Source organism: Ambystoma mexicanum, chromosome 9 (assembly GCF_040938575.1).
Source record: "Ambystoma mexicanum isolate Mex_15411 chromosome 9, UKY_AmexF1_1, whole genome shotgun sequence".
Lineage (NCBI taxonomy): Eukaryota > Metazoa > Chordata > Amphibia > Caudata > Ambystomatidae > Ambystoma > Ambystoma mexicanum.
The window spans coordinates 131,176,546-131,193,933 of NC_090931.1; the positions used below are offsets into that span (position 1 = coordinate 131,176,546).

At 44.3% G+C, this 17,388-nt stretch overlaps 1 protein-coding gene across 4 annotated transcripts in view; it reads right to left on the minus strand.

The window, feature by feature from the left end:
• DIXDC1 (DIX domain containing 1) overlaps nt 1-17,388 on the minus strand; it is a 560,841-nt gene that overhangs the window by 505,611 nt on the left and 37,842 nt on the right. The gene's annotated exons all lie outside the window — the stretch shown is intronic.

Below are 17,388 nucleotides of genomic sequence, written 5' to 3' on the forward strand. Positions count from 1 at the left end.
TCCTCCCACTAGGACACTGAATAGTGTGAGAGTAGTGCAGAGAGGTTAGGTCAAGAAATTGAAGAATATGTAAATTCTCAGGTCTCAAGCGCTTCCATTTCATTTCTCGTCAGATATAAAGGACCCAGGGCAGGCCTGAAGACAACGGACAACCAACACCCAATGGCTATGGACTACAGTGGGACATTTTCCCCTCCTGACAGACTTTGTTAGATGTGTGAGGCGTCAAGCCCTACAAAGCGGTGGCCACCCTGGCAACGAGGGAGCAACGATCAACAGGGCCAACGCAAGAGATTTTCATGAACTGCAAAATAGCACGAACACTCCCGAGTTAGGGAAACATGGCCATCCTATGGTCCAACGCACACTAGCAACTAGAATAGGGACTGACACACGCATTTCCAAAGTTTAATTGAGTTTCATATTACATTTTGTGCACCTACAGCTGTAACACTGTTTTGTTCCTTCTCTTTTCCCCGCACATGCAGGTTGTTGCGTATGTATGCTGTTAGAAATGTGTAGGAAATTTCCTTAATGTTATCTTCCATTAGAAACTGTGAGGCCTACTGATTAAAACATTGTGAAGCATTCCCCACTCAATTGCCCACCCTATCAAGAACCTCAGACCCCTTAGAGCATGTTTCCCTGAAGTATATTTCCTTGCTTCCATTGAATAAACAGCCCAAGATTTTCCCTACCCATATTGAGAACTTTTGAAAACACGAAATGTCCAGGGGGAGGTTTGATTTTTGCCCTTAGTGATTGTTTAGTTTGCGGAGCTTGAGGTTACTAACAAGTACTAACGTATTAACGCCTTTCTTGCGATTTTCAGGCGGGCAACTTTATCATCTCATCAGCTGCAAGGACCCAGCAGCGTAAGTGGTTATGGGCACGCAAATAAGGACTTTTACCTTCACAATGGGACTATTAATGATGAACGAAATAATGGGGGTGGTAATTTGAAAATTATATGTAATAGTGAGCATTACCGCTGTATCCCCTGCTAACATTCCCTAACCTAAGCAGGAAGAGTTACGGCGTCAGTGGGTGAGGAAAAGTTGCTGCTAAAGTAAGGAGAGTTAAGGGCAGACACAAAGGGAGTAAAACATACACATAACACACATAGCAGAAGTGACCAACAACATGCACACATGTACAAAATTGGTAGGGACACCACTGGAGAGAGCTGTCCTGACTGTTCTTTAACATATGCCGGAAGAGAATTGATTACAACAGACATTACCACAGCAGAGCACAACGCCCATGTATGCCAAGGTGCGAAGAAGATTGCAAGGGAAGACAGCAACATTGAGATTGATAAAAAAAAAAGGGGGGTAATCCCCTATGGAAGATGATTACGTAAAGCAGCTAATTGGAGAACAACTGTATGTGGAAAGTGACCAGAGAGAGAAGAAACAACGAGCAAATGCACAAGTGAGCAAGCTGCAAGAGAAAAAAAAAAAAAGAATAAATAAATAATAAAAGAAGAAAGAAAAACAAAAAGAGAGAAGAAAAAATAAAATAAAAGAGAGAAAAATATGATAAGTGCCTAACGGAGTGAGACAAAAGAGCGAAGATGGTCACTTGGGTGGAGAATGATGAAGGACGTATACTGTTAAGGTACCAGCGTTATGTTACCAGCACAACAGTGACAAGAAGTGGACAATCATTCTGGATGCAAGAAGGTTGAGAGAAGTTGCGAGATGAGAGCAGGAACATCACTGCTTATGGACTACTATTGAGCACATGCATCTAAAGATCAAGAGAAACTACCACTGAATTGGGGAGGACAGTGTTCATTGGTGCGCATCAGCATGCCCTTGTTGGTGATGACCAAGGAAGATGTGAAGAGTGACACATTCACCAAGATGGAAAACAACGGAAGAAGAGAAACAGACAGAGTAGTAAAAAGAGGGGGGAATTACTTCTCGAGCGAGACAGAAGAATGATTGGGTGAAGTACCAGCATACTAAAGAATGATCAGCAAAAAATGCATCTGAAAAGAGAAAGCAAAGAACTAGCTAGTGCTTGCATGGTAATGGATGACATCATGACTGCCTGGTTGATTGAAGGTGATAACGGAAGGACTAGTACCGAGCACAGCATCATTGTGCAAGATAGAGATACATTGCAAGATGTAAGAGAACAACAGAAGAAGACATCTGAATGCAAATAAGAGACATGGTGAAAGGAAGAGCCGGACTAAGGGAGAAGATAGAGGTGTGCAACATGGTTCCAGCAGTAATAAAGGTGGCCACTCCCTGTGATCAGAGGAAGTACGAAGGGAAGTGAGTGTGGTGGAACACAGAAAGAGAACACTCCTATATATACTGTTCATCAACAACAATGCAAAAAATTATGGACACTTCAAGGAATTGACAAAGATATGCAGACCGGAAGGAGGTGAATGTTGCTTGGTGGTGTGGTCGACAAAGTCGACCAGAGGGGGGACTGAAGAGGGAAAACCGAGATCAAACCCATGCCCCCTCACCCCAGGCGCATATACAGAAGTACAGCAGGAAGAACAAGGAGCGCACTTATCATTTGAACCAGGCCCCAGCGCACCCATGGGTGACAAATATGCTGAAACACACCCACTTCACCAACAGTGCAACTTCCATGCTACATTAGAATCAATGCTGCAATATCAGAATCTACAAACACAAAAATCCATGCTTAAAGTTAAAGGCTTGCAAATGCCTATATGAATTAACATGGTCTAATTGCACAGTGTTAAGCCATGTTTCAGAAAAATTACAGCCAAGTTCATTTCTCTCACTGAACACTGGCTGCAGAAGCCTTCAGCAATGCTCCTCGCAAAACCCACGAGCTGCCAAGGTCGCACATTCAAGATAAGATTGCTTTCTGCAGACAAACATTTTTAATTCTCCACAAATGCGAATAAACCACGGCAACCCAGTGTGTTTTTTTTTCTTTCTGGGAAAGAAAGACATTTTCTCAAGGACTCGCACAACATTTGAAACATAATTGTAACAAGAATGGCTCAGCCCAGCCAATCAGCGCTCAGAGCTCAAGTGCAAACTGCTTGCTTCAGCTAAAAAGTTATGGGAACAAAGTCATAATGGAACAAGTTAGAATTAGGTAATGGGGGCTGGCACAGCTAAACCAACCCACTGACGCAAAAAGGCTAACATCCAATTGTCAGGCTCTCTATAAGGGCTACATAGGTAACCTATCACTTAGCAGCCAATAGCAGGAGGAGATAGGTTTCTGGGAACTGATCCAATTCTGTGAGGTCAGCCTGCAGTGTGATTATAAAGCTGGCTTGCAAGCCAGCCCCGGGGGAGACGGCGCCTGAACTCTCGATGTGCACGATGCTCTGCGTGTTTTTTTTCTTTTTTGCTGCCCAGAAATAAACATAGTTTGGAACATGCTGCTGCCTGCTTGGGACTCTGTTGCATTTCTGAGGGCCATATGGGAGGTGTTGGGGTCTCCCATAGCTGGTGAGGGTACGGCTGCTGGCCCCCCACTGCCCTGGTGGGGGTCCAGCTTCTCCCCAACATCCCTTTTAGGGTTCCTTCTGAAGGACAGGACTCTCTGTAGGATAATGAAGGTCTGTAGTAGGAATATTTTATACAAACACAATTGCTTGCCAAACTCACAGCCTGTGCGCGGTTCCCTTCGATTGAAAAGTGACAGCAGGGTGAACACGTGCCAGAATTCACATACGGTGTAGGATGTCTCATCTTAACAAACAGTATGTTCACTAAAACTCTTCCACAACATATATCGAAATACAATATTGACTGGCAGAACACAGTGTGCTGCGTCCAGCCCTCTTGACATCTCTGCTGTTGGTGCAGCTTCCCTGAAAGAGGCCAGCTGGTGCCCCAGCTGGGGGGCGAAACACGCTGCTTTGCAGCTGCAGAAGAGTTTGCTTTGGAGGGAGGCCCAGACCTGACAGCGCCAGAAAGGCGAACCCGGGTGACATCCCGTCTGCAGAGGGACACACTAAGGCAACTGGCCAGCATGTATATAGGGGCCGTGTGCTGCGGTAGTGACGCTACCTTGCTTTTGCCGCAAATTCACAACCGTCTGCTAATTTGGTGAATTATAAAAGAGGTGCAAATGCTGCCCTGTGGAGGGGGGGGACCGAGGGGGAGCACCTACCAGGTTGAGCTTGTGCCATAACTCATCTTAGCAACATGCCCTACTACAGAGTGAATTAACTCAAAGTGGCCCAAACTGGGCTAAGTAGTGGCCCTCTTTGACCAAAAGAACTGGCCCACACCAGAATGTTGTGTTTTTGGTTCGGCCAGGAGCCTATTGACCTATAGGCCAGTCTAGGCCTGTCCACAACCACTATATACAATAATACTGGAGTAGATACCAGCAGTGCTGGAAATGGGAAACATTTATCAGGGGAACCGTCCCTTCTTAGGAGGGGCGGGGCTTTGGGAAGGAGTGTGTAGAAGCATGAGACGGACACGGCCTATAGACTTTTATTTGTGTACAACAAAAAAATGACCTATCCCTATTGCTACGAGGGGGTTTCCACGGGAAAGGGTGTGATTGTCAGAATGTCTGTCAAATCAATAGAAGTTCATCCTCCGTCCGAATCAAGCCAAATATCCCTGACACTTATAACTAAAAGCCTCTAAATAATGTAAAGGTCATTCACCCGGAGAATGACTCCCTTCTCTTAGTGGTCGTCTGATCTTGTTCTTTGCAAGGCGTGGCCAGGGGGAATGACTCCCTTCTATTGGTGGTCGTCTGATCTTGTTCTTTGCAAGGGATCTTGTTCTTTGCAAGACGTGGCTAGGGGGAATGACTCCCTTCTCTTGGTGGTCGTCTGATCTCGTTCTTTGCAAGGCGTGGCCAGGGGGAATGACTCCCTTCTTTTGGTGCTCGTCTGATCTTGTTCTTTGCAAGGGGTGGCCAGGGGGAATGACTCCCTTCTATTGGTGGTCGTCTGATCTTGTTCTTTGCAAGGGATCTTGTTCTTTTCAAGGTGTGGCCAGGGGGAATGACTCCCTTCTCTTGGTGGTCGTCTGATCTCGTTCTTTGCAAGGCGTGGCCAGGGGGAATGACTCCCTTCTCTTGGTGGTAGTCTGATCTTGTTCTTTGCAAGGCGCGGCCAGGGGGAATGACTCCCTTCTCTTAGTGGTCGTCTGATCTTGTTCTTTGCAAGGCGTGGCCAGGGGGAATGACTCCCTTCTATTGGTGGTCGTCTGATCTTGTTCTTTGCAAGGGATCTTGTTCTTTGCAAGGCGTGGCCAGGGGGAATGACTCCCTTCTCTTGGTGGTTGTCTGATCTTGTTCTTTGCAAGGCGTGGCCAGGGGGAATGACTCCCTTCTCTTGGTGGTAGTCTGATCTTGTTCTTTGCAAGGCGTGGCCAGGGGGAATGACTCCCTTCTCTTGGTGGTCGTCTGATCTTGTTCTTTGCAAGGCATGGCCAGGGGGAATGACTGCCTTCCCCTGGTTGCAGTACAGTTCCTCTTGTGTCTGGGGAATGCCTCCCTTTCCCAGACTTATTAAGGCCAGAGGGAATGACTCCCTTCCCCTGGTAATATAATACAAAGTCTCCTGGTTCATAATCTCTTGTTATTGACTCCCAGACTCCTGTCTGTTTAAGGTTTTCCTCAATACCTCTGTGCCGAGGGAGATCCCCGCTGATGCTTGTTTCTTGTAATCTCGGGTCCCAGACCCCTCTCTGGTGGCTCCTTCACTACCACTGTGCCAAGGGAGATCCCTTCTGATGCTTGTCTCTTGAAATCTCGGGTCCCAGACCCCTCTCTGGTGGCTAGCGGTTTCATTGCTACCACTGTGCCGAGGGAGATCCCCTCTGATGCCTGTCTCTTGAAATCTCGGGTCCCAGACCCCTCTCTGGTGGTTCCTTCACTGCCACTGTGTCGAGGGAGATCCCCTCTGATGCTTGTCTCTTGAAATCCCAGGTCCCAGACCCTACGCTGGTGGCTAGCGGTTTCATTGCTACCACTGTGCCAAGGGAGATCCCCTCTGATGCTTGTCTCTTGAAATCTCGGGTCCCAGACCCTTCTCTGGTGGCTAGTGCTCTCCTGTATAAAAGCTCTGTGCCTTGAGGGGGAGTGGGGCTGCTACACTGAGTCTCCTTCTGTCATTGGGTTGCTGTTGTCCTGTGTATGCTGGCTTTGTTGACTACCATTAAAGAATTTTCAAAAATCCACTGGAAGAGTCTGTGGTTGTTTTTCCATGACAAGATTTACACTGTGATGAATCAGAGATGACTCCCCCCAAAAACCTGACCTGGGGGAATGGAAACCCCCTTTAATAACTTTCCCTGCGACCCCACCATCCTAATGGCTTATTGTAAAATTGAAACTGTGGAAAAAGGTGATTTGAACATTGGGCACTTCAAGTCCCACAATGCCCAAAGTACTGGGACGAAGAAGAGGGATGCAGAGGCACGAGACTGCAAGTTGCCGCCTAATGGTTTTACTGACCCACACCAGAGGGAGACTCAAAGGCATAAAAGGGCCCCTCAGGTGCAGGCCATAGAGAACAGTAGTAGGAAATGGAGTGCGGTTCTGAGAGGGTCTCTACCTTCAGAGACCTTGATTGCAGCGGTTGCATGGCATGAAGTGTTATTTGTGAAAGCATTCCCCCTGAAGACCGTAGCTGCAGAGGTCTTGCAGCATGAAGTTGAGAAGCCTTCACCACAATAAGGCGGGCTCTGGTGACAGGCTAGTACTTGAGAGCCTTTGAAGCGAGGAACACTCCTTTTCTGACCAGCGCAGGCCGCGGAAAACCGAGAGAAGCAGTTTGCTGTGTCAAGTGGAGCAGAAGAAGCAGGAGACCCAGAGGCAGCAGATTTGCAGATGTGCACGCCAAACCAGGTGAGTTCACTAGAATATTGTGACCCCGGAGTGCTCCGTGTTCGCCTGCTGCCCAGAGCTGGGTACTTTGAATACCAAACTGATGTAAAAAGATTAAAGTCGCAGAACCAAAAATATTTTTTATATCGAACTGAGGTAAAGCAGAATAATGAGCATTTTGAATACCAAGTGGATACAAAGTGGAGAAAATGGCAACATAAGAACATGCCAGCAAAGTGTCATTGTGTTTTTGGAGGCCAGAATAATTACTAACATTGCCAAAGCCAAGAGAGGGGAATTAAGAAGCTAATTGTTTATAGATCATATTGTCAGAGGGAGAAAGAAGTGATAGGGGAACTCACCCAAACAAGCATTGCCTAAGCCAAAGAAGAGCAAGAGTGGGAGAAAGCCATTATCAGCACTTGCTTAATGCAGAAGTGGGAAAACAAGAGTGGCAGGAAAGCTGCCGTCTGACAGAAGGCATTCGGGAAGAGAGAAGCATAATCTGCATTGCATGTGGCAATCAAATGTGTGGAAGACACAGAACCGATGTGTCTCATTTTCCCAGAAGAAGTAGTCAAAACTGATGTTCTGGAAAGTCTAAAGACTTTCTAAGTTGTGTGAAGTAGAACTGTGCCACGGAAGTACTTGTAGTAGTGGTAGTAGTTTAATTAGTCATGGCAGGCGAGTTCACCAGGGCAAGGAAACTTGTAGTTGTAGTCTTGGCAGGTGAGTGGACAAGGTGAAAAGTATTAAAGTGCTGTGGTGTGGTTAAAACATTGAAGAAGAAGAAGTGACAAGGTCACCAAAGTACATTGTGAAGTGTTGTGAAATCATCCTGACAAATAAATATTGCTGATGCAAGTAGTTTGTGAACTGTTGCAGAATCATCTTGACAGAAGCATTTTTGTTGACATTGATGAACTGTGGAAGTATGCTTATTTTCTGAGGAACCGTTGTGTGCAACTCTCTGCTACAAGTGGAGAGATAAATGACCAAATATTTTGAACTGTTGGTCAAATCCAAGTGAGAGACTCAATGGAGCAAGACAGGATTTCTTTATTCTATTGAACAGTTGATTGAAATCCTGTTTGAATTTGGGGAAAGGGAACTCGCCCAGGTTACAAGGAGAAACAGTTACCAGGTTTTGAATATAACTTATTTCTCCTATATCTGAATTCCCACATATCACATTGTTGAGTTTGTTGTATGTACAAGTGTCAGGGACAGAATCCTTTTGTTAGAGTGTTTCCTTTAGTTTATTTTGAAAGGCAGGGATATCCTAATCAGGGAAGGGATAGTGAGACGTTTATCAAACCTTTTTAAGTTAAAAAAATTGTATCTTATGAAACACCTTCACAAGGTTGTCCGCCTCACATTTCTGACCGCTCACAGATGGTGTTAGATATGGGATATGAATCAATGGATACAAATTGGGGAACACTTAAATTTGAGAAACTTAGCAAAAGAGCCTCTGCTCCTACTATAGCTACTGAGCAGTCTATAGGCTTCAATGATATGATATGATATGATATGGCATTTATAACGTGCCTATACACAAGTGTTTCAAGGTGCGACAAGGCAAGGGAGGGGGAACAGAGGGAAGACAGACAGCGATCCTACTAGGCCAGGTGTCATTCAGATCGTGCAGGTGCATGGGAAGGGGGAAAGTGTGAGGGAGATAATATCTATAGTAGTAGAGGTGAGGTAATTCAACCAAGAGACAGGGCCTTGATCTCTACTGACTTAATACTTATTCCTCCCAAAAGGTACCTAGATCAGACTTGCCTCCAAGTCAGGCCTAGCCTGGCGCTACGGCTTAGACATTTTGCAAGAGTGATTGATCCCGACTACAGAGGGGATGTCAAAATACTAATGCTAAATAATGGGAAGAAAGCATACCAAGTTAAAGCTGGAGAAGGAATAGCTCAAGGAATATTGGAGAAGGCGCTGTTTCCAAAACCAAAAGAAGTTAAGAATAGTAACCAAACAGAGAGGAACTCAGGGTTTCGGTGAAGCAGAAATAGAGCCTTTTGTAAAACCCAATACTGAGGAAGAGATTATTCCTGACTTGGCTTTCGTACAATGCAATGAGCCATTGTTAGCAGAACACTTTAATCAGGTGATAAGCCAGGAAGAAGGAAGGGAAAAACTGGACTATTTTTTTCTAAAAAACAGACTATTATATAGATGGCCTGTAGGCCCATCAGGTACACCCAGAACCCACAATTTTATTCCCAAATGTCATAAAAATATTGTGTTAGAAATGGCTCATTCCCATCTAACAGGGAGACATTTAGAAACAGCAAAAACCCAGTCCCAAATTGTGAATAGATTTTATTGGCCAGGAATTTATGCTGATATAAAGAATTTTGGCAACACGTCTGCCTTATGTCAGAAAACCAGTACTCGAATACCTCCTCCAGTCCCCTTACAACCCTTATCTATAACAGATGTTCCCTTTTCTAGGATAGGCATGCATATAGTTGGGCCATCGGAAACCTCAAAATTAGGTAACAAATATATATAAGTCATTTTGGATGACGTGAGGCATTTCCATTACAGAATAATACATCCCAGCAGATTTTAAAATATTTACTCCTGTTCTTTTCGGCAACAGGGTTTCCAAAAGAAATGTTGACTGACCAAAGGTCTGCATGTACAAGTAAACTTATAGCCGAGGTTAAGGAATTTCTTCAGATTAATACCTTAGGCACCTCCATTTACCATCCCCAGATGGATGGATTAGTAGAGACATTTAACCAAACTTTGAGACACATTTTAAAGAAGTTAGTAGAAGCAGATGGGAAAAATCGGGACATTACGATACCATTGTGCCTGTTCGCTATCAGGAAAAACCCCTCAGTCATCAACAAGAGATTCTCCCTTTGAATTATTATATGGGAGAGAACCGAGAGATGTGTTGGATATGCTATGTGAAAACTGGGAAGAAAGAGGCTACTATCCCATTATCCCAAGCTGCACAAAGGCTGAAATAACATATGACAGCAGTTCAAAATATAGTGCAGACTAACATGGCATAAGCACAGGAACAGCAAAAGGAATGTTAAAACAAGACGGCCGTGATGAGATCCTGTTCTGTCAGTAAGAAAGTATTGGTTATACTTCCATCATCTGAAAATAAAATGCTTGCCAGATGGCATGGGCCCTATTCAATTTGAGATCCGATGGGACCGTACAATTATAATGTTTCTCAGCCGGACAGGAAAATAAAAACTCATACATACCATATTAATTACTTAAAGAATGGAAAGAAGACCCCTTGAAAAATACTTCAGTCATATTAACAAGCTTGTTGTCGGAAGAAAGTGATACCAACCAGTTGATTTCCTCTGATTTACCAAAGAATCATAAACAAGATCTGTTAGACCTCCTACAACAGTTCCCTGATGTGTTCACGGCTCGGCCAGGAAGAGTAAAAGGAGCGTATCACTATATTTGTACTCCTCTGGGAAAGATTGTTCATCTGAAACCTTATAGAATCTCTGAAAGCAGGAAACAGATTATCCAAGACAAAATAGAGGCTATGATAGAAGTAGATATTATTGAACCTTCACAAAGTCCTTGATCCTCTCCTACTACATTGGTTGCCAATCAGATAATTCTTGGATTGTCTGCAATGACTTTAGGAAAATCAATGAGGTTTCACAGTTTGACAGCTACCCGATTCCTAGGCAAGATGATCTGATTGACAGATTGGGTGATGCAGTATATCTTTCTACCATTGACCTAACAAAAGGCTATTGGCAGGTACCAGTCAACCCTATAGATAAACCCAGGACAGCCTTTTCTACACCCATAGGGTTGTCCCAATTCAAAGAATTATCTTTTGGATTGCATGGGGCTCCCACTACCTTTCAAAGACTAACAGACCATGTTCTTAGACCATATTCTTAATTCTGCGTGGCCTACATTGATGATATTATCATCCATAGTAAAACCTGGCCCGAACATATGTCCCATTTGTATCAGGTTACACAAGCCTTACGGAAAGCTGGGCTAACTGCAAACACGAACAAATGTGATCTGGCTAGATCTGCAGTAACGTATCTGGGATTTTATGTAGGAAATAGACAAGTTCAGCCTCAGACTGAAAAGGCTAAAGCCGTTAACGAAACACATGCTCCTAAAACTAAGAAGGAATTGCAAGCCTTCCTGGGTTTAGTTAGTTACTACCGAAAGTTCATTCCAAATTTCTCTTCCATTATGCCACCCTTACAAATAGGCTTAGAAACGCAAAACCCCTAAAAACCCAGATGGCGTCCGGAAGACCAAACACGTTTTGACCAGTTAAAACAGATCTTATGTAGTGAACCGGACTTCAAGCTGGCAGACTTCAATAGACCTTTTATCCTACAGACTGACGCATCACATACTAGTCTTGGGCCACATTATCACAAAATCATGATCATATAGAACACCCTATTCTTTACATTAGTAAGAAACTATTTCTCACAGAGAAGAATTATGCTAATCTGGATTTGGAAGCTCGAGCCAACAAATGGGCTAGAACATACCTGAAATATTATCTGACGGCTCGAAAGTTTAAATTAGTCACTGACAATGCCCCACTGAAATGGTTAAGTCTAAGGAAGGATACCAATGCTAGAGTCATGTGCTGGTTTTTAGATTTGCAGCTCTATTGTTTTTCTGTTGAACATCGAAAAGGAAAAGAACGAGGTAAGGTTAATTTCCTTTCACGAAAACCAGTGGCATTAGGGGAAGAGTATGTGATAAATTAGAGATGATTCCCCCAGAAGATCTGGCCTGGGACCCTTCTCATGTGGCCTGGGAAAGGAAGACGCTTTCTGATCCTGACTCTTGGGCTGGTCTTCTGTGGGAGGATAACATGGGGGCGGGGATGCAGCTTAGGAGGAAAACCCCTTTAATAACTTTCCCAGAGACCCTACCATCCTAATGGCTTATTGTAAAATTGAAACTGTGGAAAAAGGTGATTTGAGCATTGGGGACTTCAAGTCCCACAATGCCCAAAGTACTGGGACGAAGAAGAGGGATGCCGAGGCACGAGACTGCAACTTGCAGCCTAATGGTGTTAATGACCCACACCTGAGGGAGACTGGGAGGCATAAAAGACCCCGTCTGGTGCAGGCCATAGAGAGCCATAGTAGGAGGTGGAGTGATTGCAGTGACTCCACGTTGCATTTGAACTGAAGGAGAGAAGAAACGCCAGAGCCACAGTAGTTTGCTGAACGGATGCTGGTTCTGAGAGGATCTCCATCGTCAGAGACCTTGATTGCAGAGGTTGCACAGAGGGGAGTGTTATTTTCGAAAGCTTTCCCCATGAAGACCGTAGCTGCAGAGGTTGCATGGCAGGAAGTGTGAAGTTCAGAAGACCTTGGCCACCAGAGAGCTTTTGGAGCGCGGAACGCTCCTTTACTTATCAGTGCGGGCAGCGGAAAACTGAGAGAAGCTGTTTGCAATGTCAAGCGGAACAGAAGAAGCATAAGATCCGGAGGCAGTATAGCGAGTGGACGCACACGCCAAACCTGGTGAGTTCACTAGCATATTGTGACCCCAGAGCGCTCTGTGATCACCCGCTGGCTGGTACTTTGAGTACTTTGAATACTGAACTGATGTAAAAAGAGTAACGTGGCAGGACCAAAAAGTATTTTAAATATCTAAAGCAGAATAATAAGCATTTTGAATACCAAGCTGATACGAAGTGGAGAAAGTGGCAACAAAAGAACTTGGCGAACAGGCCAGCAAAGTGTCATTGTGTTTTTTGAGGTCAGAATAATTACCAAAATTGACAAAGCCAATAGAGGGCAATTAAGAAGCCTATTGTCAGAGGGAGAAAGGGGGAACTCGCCCAAACAAGCATTGCCTAAGGCAAAGAAGAGCAAGAGTGGGAGAAAGCCATTATTAGCACTTGGTTAATGCAGGGGTTGAAAACAAGAGTGACAGGAAAGCTGCCTTTCTGACAGAAGGTGTTCAGGAGGACAGGAGCATAACCTGAATTGCATGTGGCAATCAAAAGTGTGGAAGACGCAGCACCAATGTGTCGCATGTTTTCCCAGAAGAAGTAGTCAAACCTGATGTTGTGGAAAGTCAAAAGACTTTCTAAGTTGTGTGGAGTGGAACTGTGCCACAGAAGTACTTGTAGTAGTGTTAGTAGTTTAATTAGACCTGGCAGGCGAGTTCACCAGGGAATCTGATTGGCCACCCTAGGTGCCACCCCATTATCCTCAACTATGATCATTATGGGTGTCTGCACAAAGCTTGTACTTCATGTCACCCCGGCATAGGCCAGTGTGCCACTTGGGCCACCACAGTCAAAACAGTCTGGACACGCCACTGCTTGTCTGCCATTTCTCAGTGGAGGGCTTTCCCCCTTATTAATCCCCCATCCCTATGAATTACAGGATTGTCATTGCATGTGTGCGTGAAGTCTGACAGCCCAATATCAAGTAGAGCATATCTAGTATTTCTTGCCAAGACCTTTATACCCTAGGGCAAGACCAAAATATCAGATAGAACGTACCCTTCTTCTAGGTTGCAGCCCCAGTATTTGTTTCCATGAGCCCAATCGGCTGAATCTTGGCAAATGTCCAAAATAATTAGCCGTTGGGTAAATTATTCAAAGTGAGAGATCTACTTACTATGGAACCATATACCAAGAATCCTCATCCACTGATCCTCTGACATTTCTGTGCTCACGTTTCATATCCAAGAGGTTTTAATCTCCTCCTATTTACAAAATGACTGACAGAGGAAGAATTTCAATGTCTGAAACTCAAGGCCAGTTTATTTTAACAAATGGCCCATATTTGGCTCTCTACCAATGGTGACTGTTTGACTACCCGTTCTCTGCCATAACAGGTGTCATAAATCCACACACCTGCAATGCTGTGGGTACCCGATATCTCTTATTGTGTACAATTCAGCTTGCAATTGCCCATTTCAAGTGTCATGTTGCCCAACAACGTCGTCCGGCCATCAAAAAATAAGCTACCTTCGTCACTAGCAAACCCGTTTTTAAACTCCTCTACCGTACTCTAAAGGGGGAAGCAACATTTCACTTGCGATGCATGCATCGCTCAGATGCTTTTCTAACCCAACTCAAACTCGAGTCTCTCTGTTCTCGACTTGCAAGCGAGGGTGGACCTGGTGTAGTCTAAAGGCCTGGAGTTAATGATCTAGGCTGCCGAAAAGAAAAGCACTCCATTTAACATGTGTGGTCGGGACATATCACCGGTGCCGAGATCTTTTCCAAGAACGCCACAAGAAGTCTTTCATTAATTTATACAGTGATTTATAATCTTTAGCACATACCATAATTTGTAGCATCTGTAAGATGTAAAACATCTTTGGTAAAATGCATATTTTAACTTCAGTGATTTTCCCCCAAAATCTCCCGTCTCCCAAAGTCTCGGTCTAGCTCAACAGCGATCCTTGAAAATTATAATTTTCCTTGGATCCTTTACGATACAATTGTACAGATGCTTTAACCCGTTTCCCCCATCTGATTCCCCAATCCTCAAAAGGTTTCATTATAGTGGCATGACCTCAGAGTTCCCGCAACTTCTCTTATAGCCTGCTTCTTACCAAACTCCTTCATCACTCCTAATAGTTGTTGGTTTGAAACCACTAACCTCCCCTCCTCCCATTACTTTCTTCTATGCGCTTACTCTATCAGAATTGTCTGTGAACCTAGTATGATAGCATCCTCGTCTGTCTCCTCCCCCTCCCCTTACTTGTTTATTCCCCCTCCCCCTCCTGCACTATCTGATATGTTGTCAGGCCTAGTAAGATAGTCGCTTGTTTTGTTCCTCCCCTCCCTTTCTGCACCCCTCTCCCTCACCTTTTGTTTTCTCCGGCTCTACCAGAACTGTCATCAGGCCTAGTACAGTAGTCGCCTGTGTTTCCATTTCCTTCCCACCAGAGGCGTTGCTAGGGGGGCTTGAGGGGGCTAGAGCCCTGGGTCTTTTGGTTGTAGCCCATGATAAAAACTCAGGAGCTACAACGAAAAGGCTAGCTAGCCCCCAGTCCCGACGGTCCTGACATTGGCCTAGCCCCAGATCTTTTCCAGACCTAGCAACACCCCTGCTTCCCACTCTACCCCTCCCTTCCTTATCTATGTCTTAGCTCTTGCACTATCTGAAATGTCCTCAGGCCGAGTACCATATTTCAGATCCTTACTGTTCATGGGCTGTAAGAATGTCATTGTATTTTCCCTTGTTCCCTCCCTTTCCTTGAACCACTTTGAAACACATTTTCTATAGGCGCTATATAAATAAACTATCATATCCTAAAATGGACATTAACATGACCATTTCATTGCTATACAGGGAAGGTTTATATACCCACTTCATGTTGTGATTCTGGAGATGTCTCCGTGTTGGATCTCCGTAACCAGCAATTTTATGAGCAAAATAAAAAGTTTAAAGAGCGCGGGAATCCAGGTTGTGTCCCTTTTCTCCAAAGTAAATAAGCTTGAGATAATACCATTGATCAATCTTCTACCTGTAACCCCATAGTGCAGTGTGTTAAACTTCCTCATGAATTCCTCCCCAAAGCCATCGTTCTTTAGGGTGAAAACCAAGTATGCCCAGTCCACACGGTCAAAGGCTTTCTCTACATTGGGGACGATGACAGCAGGCAGCTCCAGCCCGCTGTGTGATGTGTAGCAGACCTAAAATGGGTTATCATTTTCACCTTACTGGCTTGGCTTGATTGCAGCTCTAATCTACTCCTCGTGTAATACAAATGTCTTAACCAAGTGGCCTTCAGCAACTTGATTTATAAGCTGTATGTGTGGCCTGGCACTGATTTCCTGTGAAAATAAACAAGCATTAGTAAAGCAAACCGTTTTGGTTCTTGCATATGCATTGGGGGCTTGGTATATTATAATGACTGCATTCAAAAGTCACCCGTAGGTTACTGACATCACCTTGATTCTGCTTGTGGTTGAGCGACTCGAAGTAGTCAAAAGAAATCATTACCTAATAACAACATTAGGGTTTTGTTGTATACATGTAAGATACATGTTTTCGTTTGTATTGAAGTCTTTGTATGACCAAGTGGTCAGAATTTTATGATATGTTATATTAAATACATTTTGAAATATTTTTGTATACCCGATTTTTCCATCTTTGATATATGCTTGCTAAAATGTTTTAACCACTCTTTTTGTTCATCTTTTGTCTCCAACAAATTGTGCAACATGCAAGCGTAGCTTTTTGTGGAACTTGTTTTTCCATGATATGCATTCTAAATGCATTTGTCAAGTACTGCCGTATTGTACCCGGTGCTAACACCATTTTCAAGCTGTTGGTGCTACGGGCATGGCAGCACCTGAAAAACACGGATCCCATGCCTACACAAAAGCCCAAAATGTTAGCTTTGACAAAGCTTCATCTTATGGTGACTAATTGGTGTGCAAATACCGGTTCTGGTGCAGTCCAAATCCGATTGTGGGACTTGAAACTGGAGTGGTTACTGTCACTTGGCATCCTTGAGGAGTGGGAACTGATGTTTCAGTTGGATTTGTGCCGCCACCAGATCTCCGTTGGCCCTCCTCATGCCTTTCTCTATTACGACCCCCTCTGTTGGACCACTGGCTGCTCAAGATGGCCGACTTCCTCTTTCCACTTTAGTTTTTGTGTCTCCTGCCGGTCCTTCATCTGCCTACTTTGTCTAACCATTCCGTGATCTGGTGCCTCCTTTCACAGAGTGTCAAGAGACCTTTGTTTGAAGAGGCGCTTTCTAAATAATAAAATCAATCGATTATATAAAAGCACAGCCCTGGGAGCCTCGTCCTCTCCTCCATCTCAAGCTTTTCTAATCTCCCATCGCCGCTCAGCTGTCTCTTGCTTTGCACTGGGGAGGAGGGATATTGCATTCGGGCTTTGCATTACTTTGGCCTTCATTTCAAGTTCAGTGGTGTCATAAAAAAGTGGCAGTTACTGCCCATTTTTGGGAGTTATGGAAGGTCTGCCACTTTTGCGGCACTGCTGAAGTGTAAATTAGGCCTTGAAGTGATAGATTTACCCCAGAAAATTACTGAAGGATAATCCTCCACTTCTAGGGAAAGGATCAGCAGAATCACTGTACACAGTAAATCTGCAAGATTTCACATGGAGCTGAACTCCAAAAACGTGGTATGAGTTCCCCCACTCATAATCCCATGGTAAATCTTTGGAATGGGTGTTGGAAATGCTAAATGAGTTTGGCAATAAATCCACAGAAATACTGGCAAACTTGTAATGAATTTATAAATTAAAGCACACATGTACTGGTTCTATGTGATATTTTCACCGCAAAAATATCGCCATACAAAAATTTCGCCATATTTTTGTGGCGAAAATAACACATGGACCCTGCGGGGGACACCCCCGCAGCCCCCGCATCATTTTTTTTATGTGCGGGGGACACCCCCGCAACCTCTGCACCTAATATTTTCGACACCAAAAATATCGCCTATGGCCGTTCCCGACGACCATATGTACGGCGGTATTTTTGGTGGCGAAAATATTACCTGATACCCATGTACTTATCTTCAGGGTAAACTCAAGCAATAGAACCTGGTGC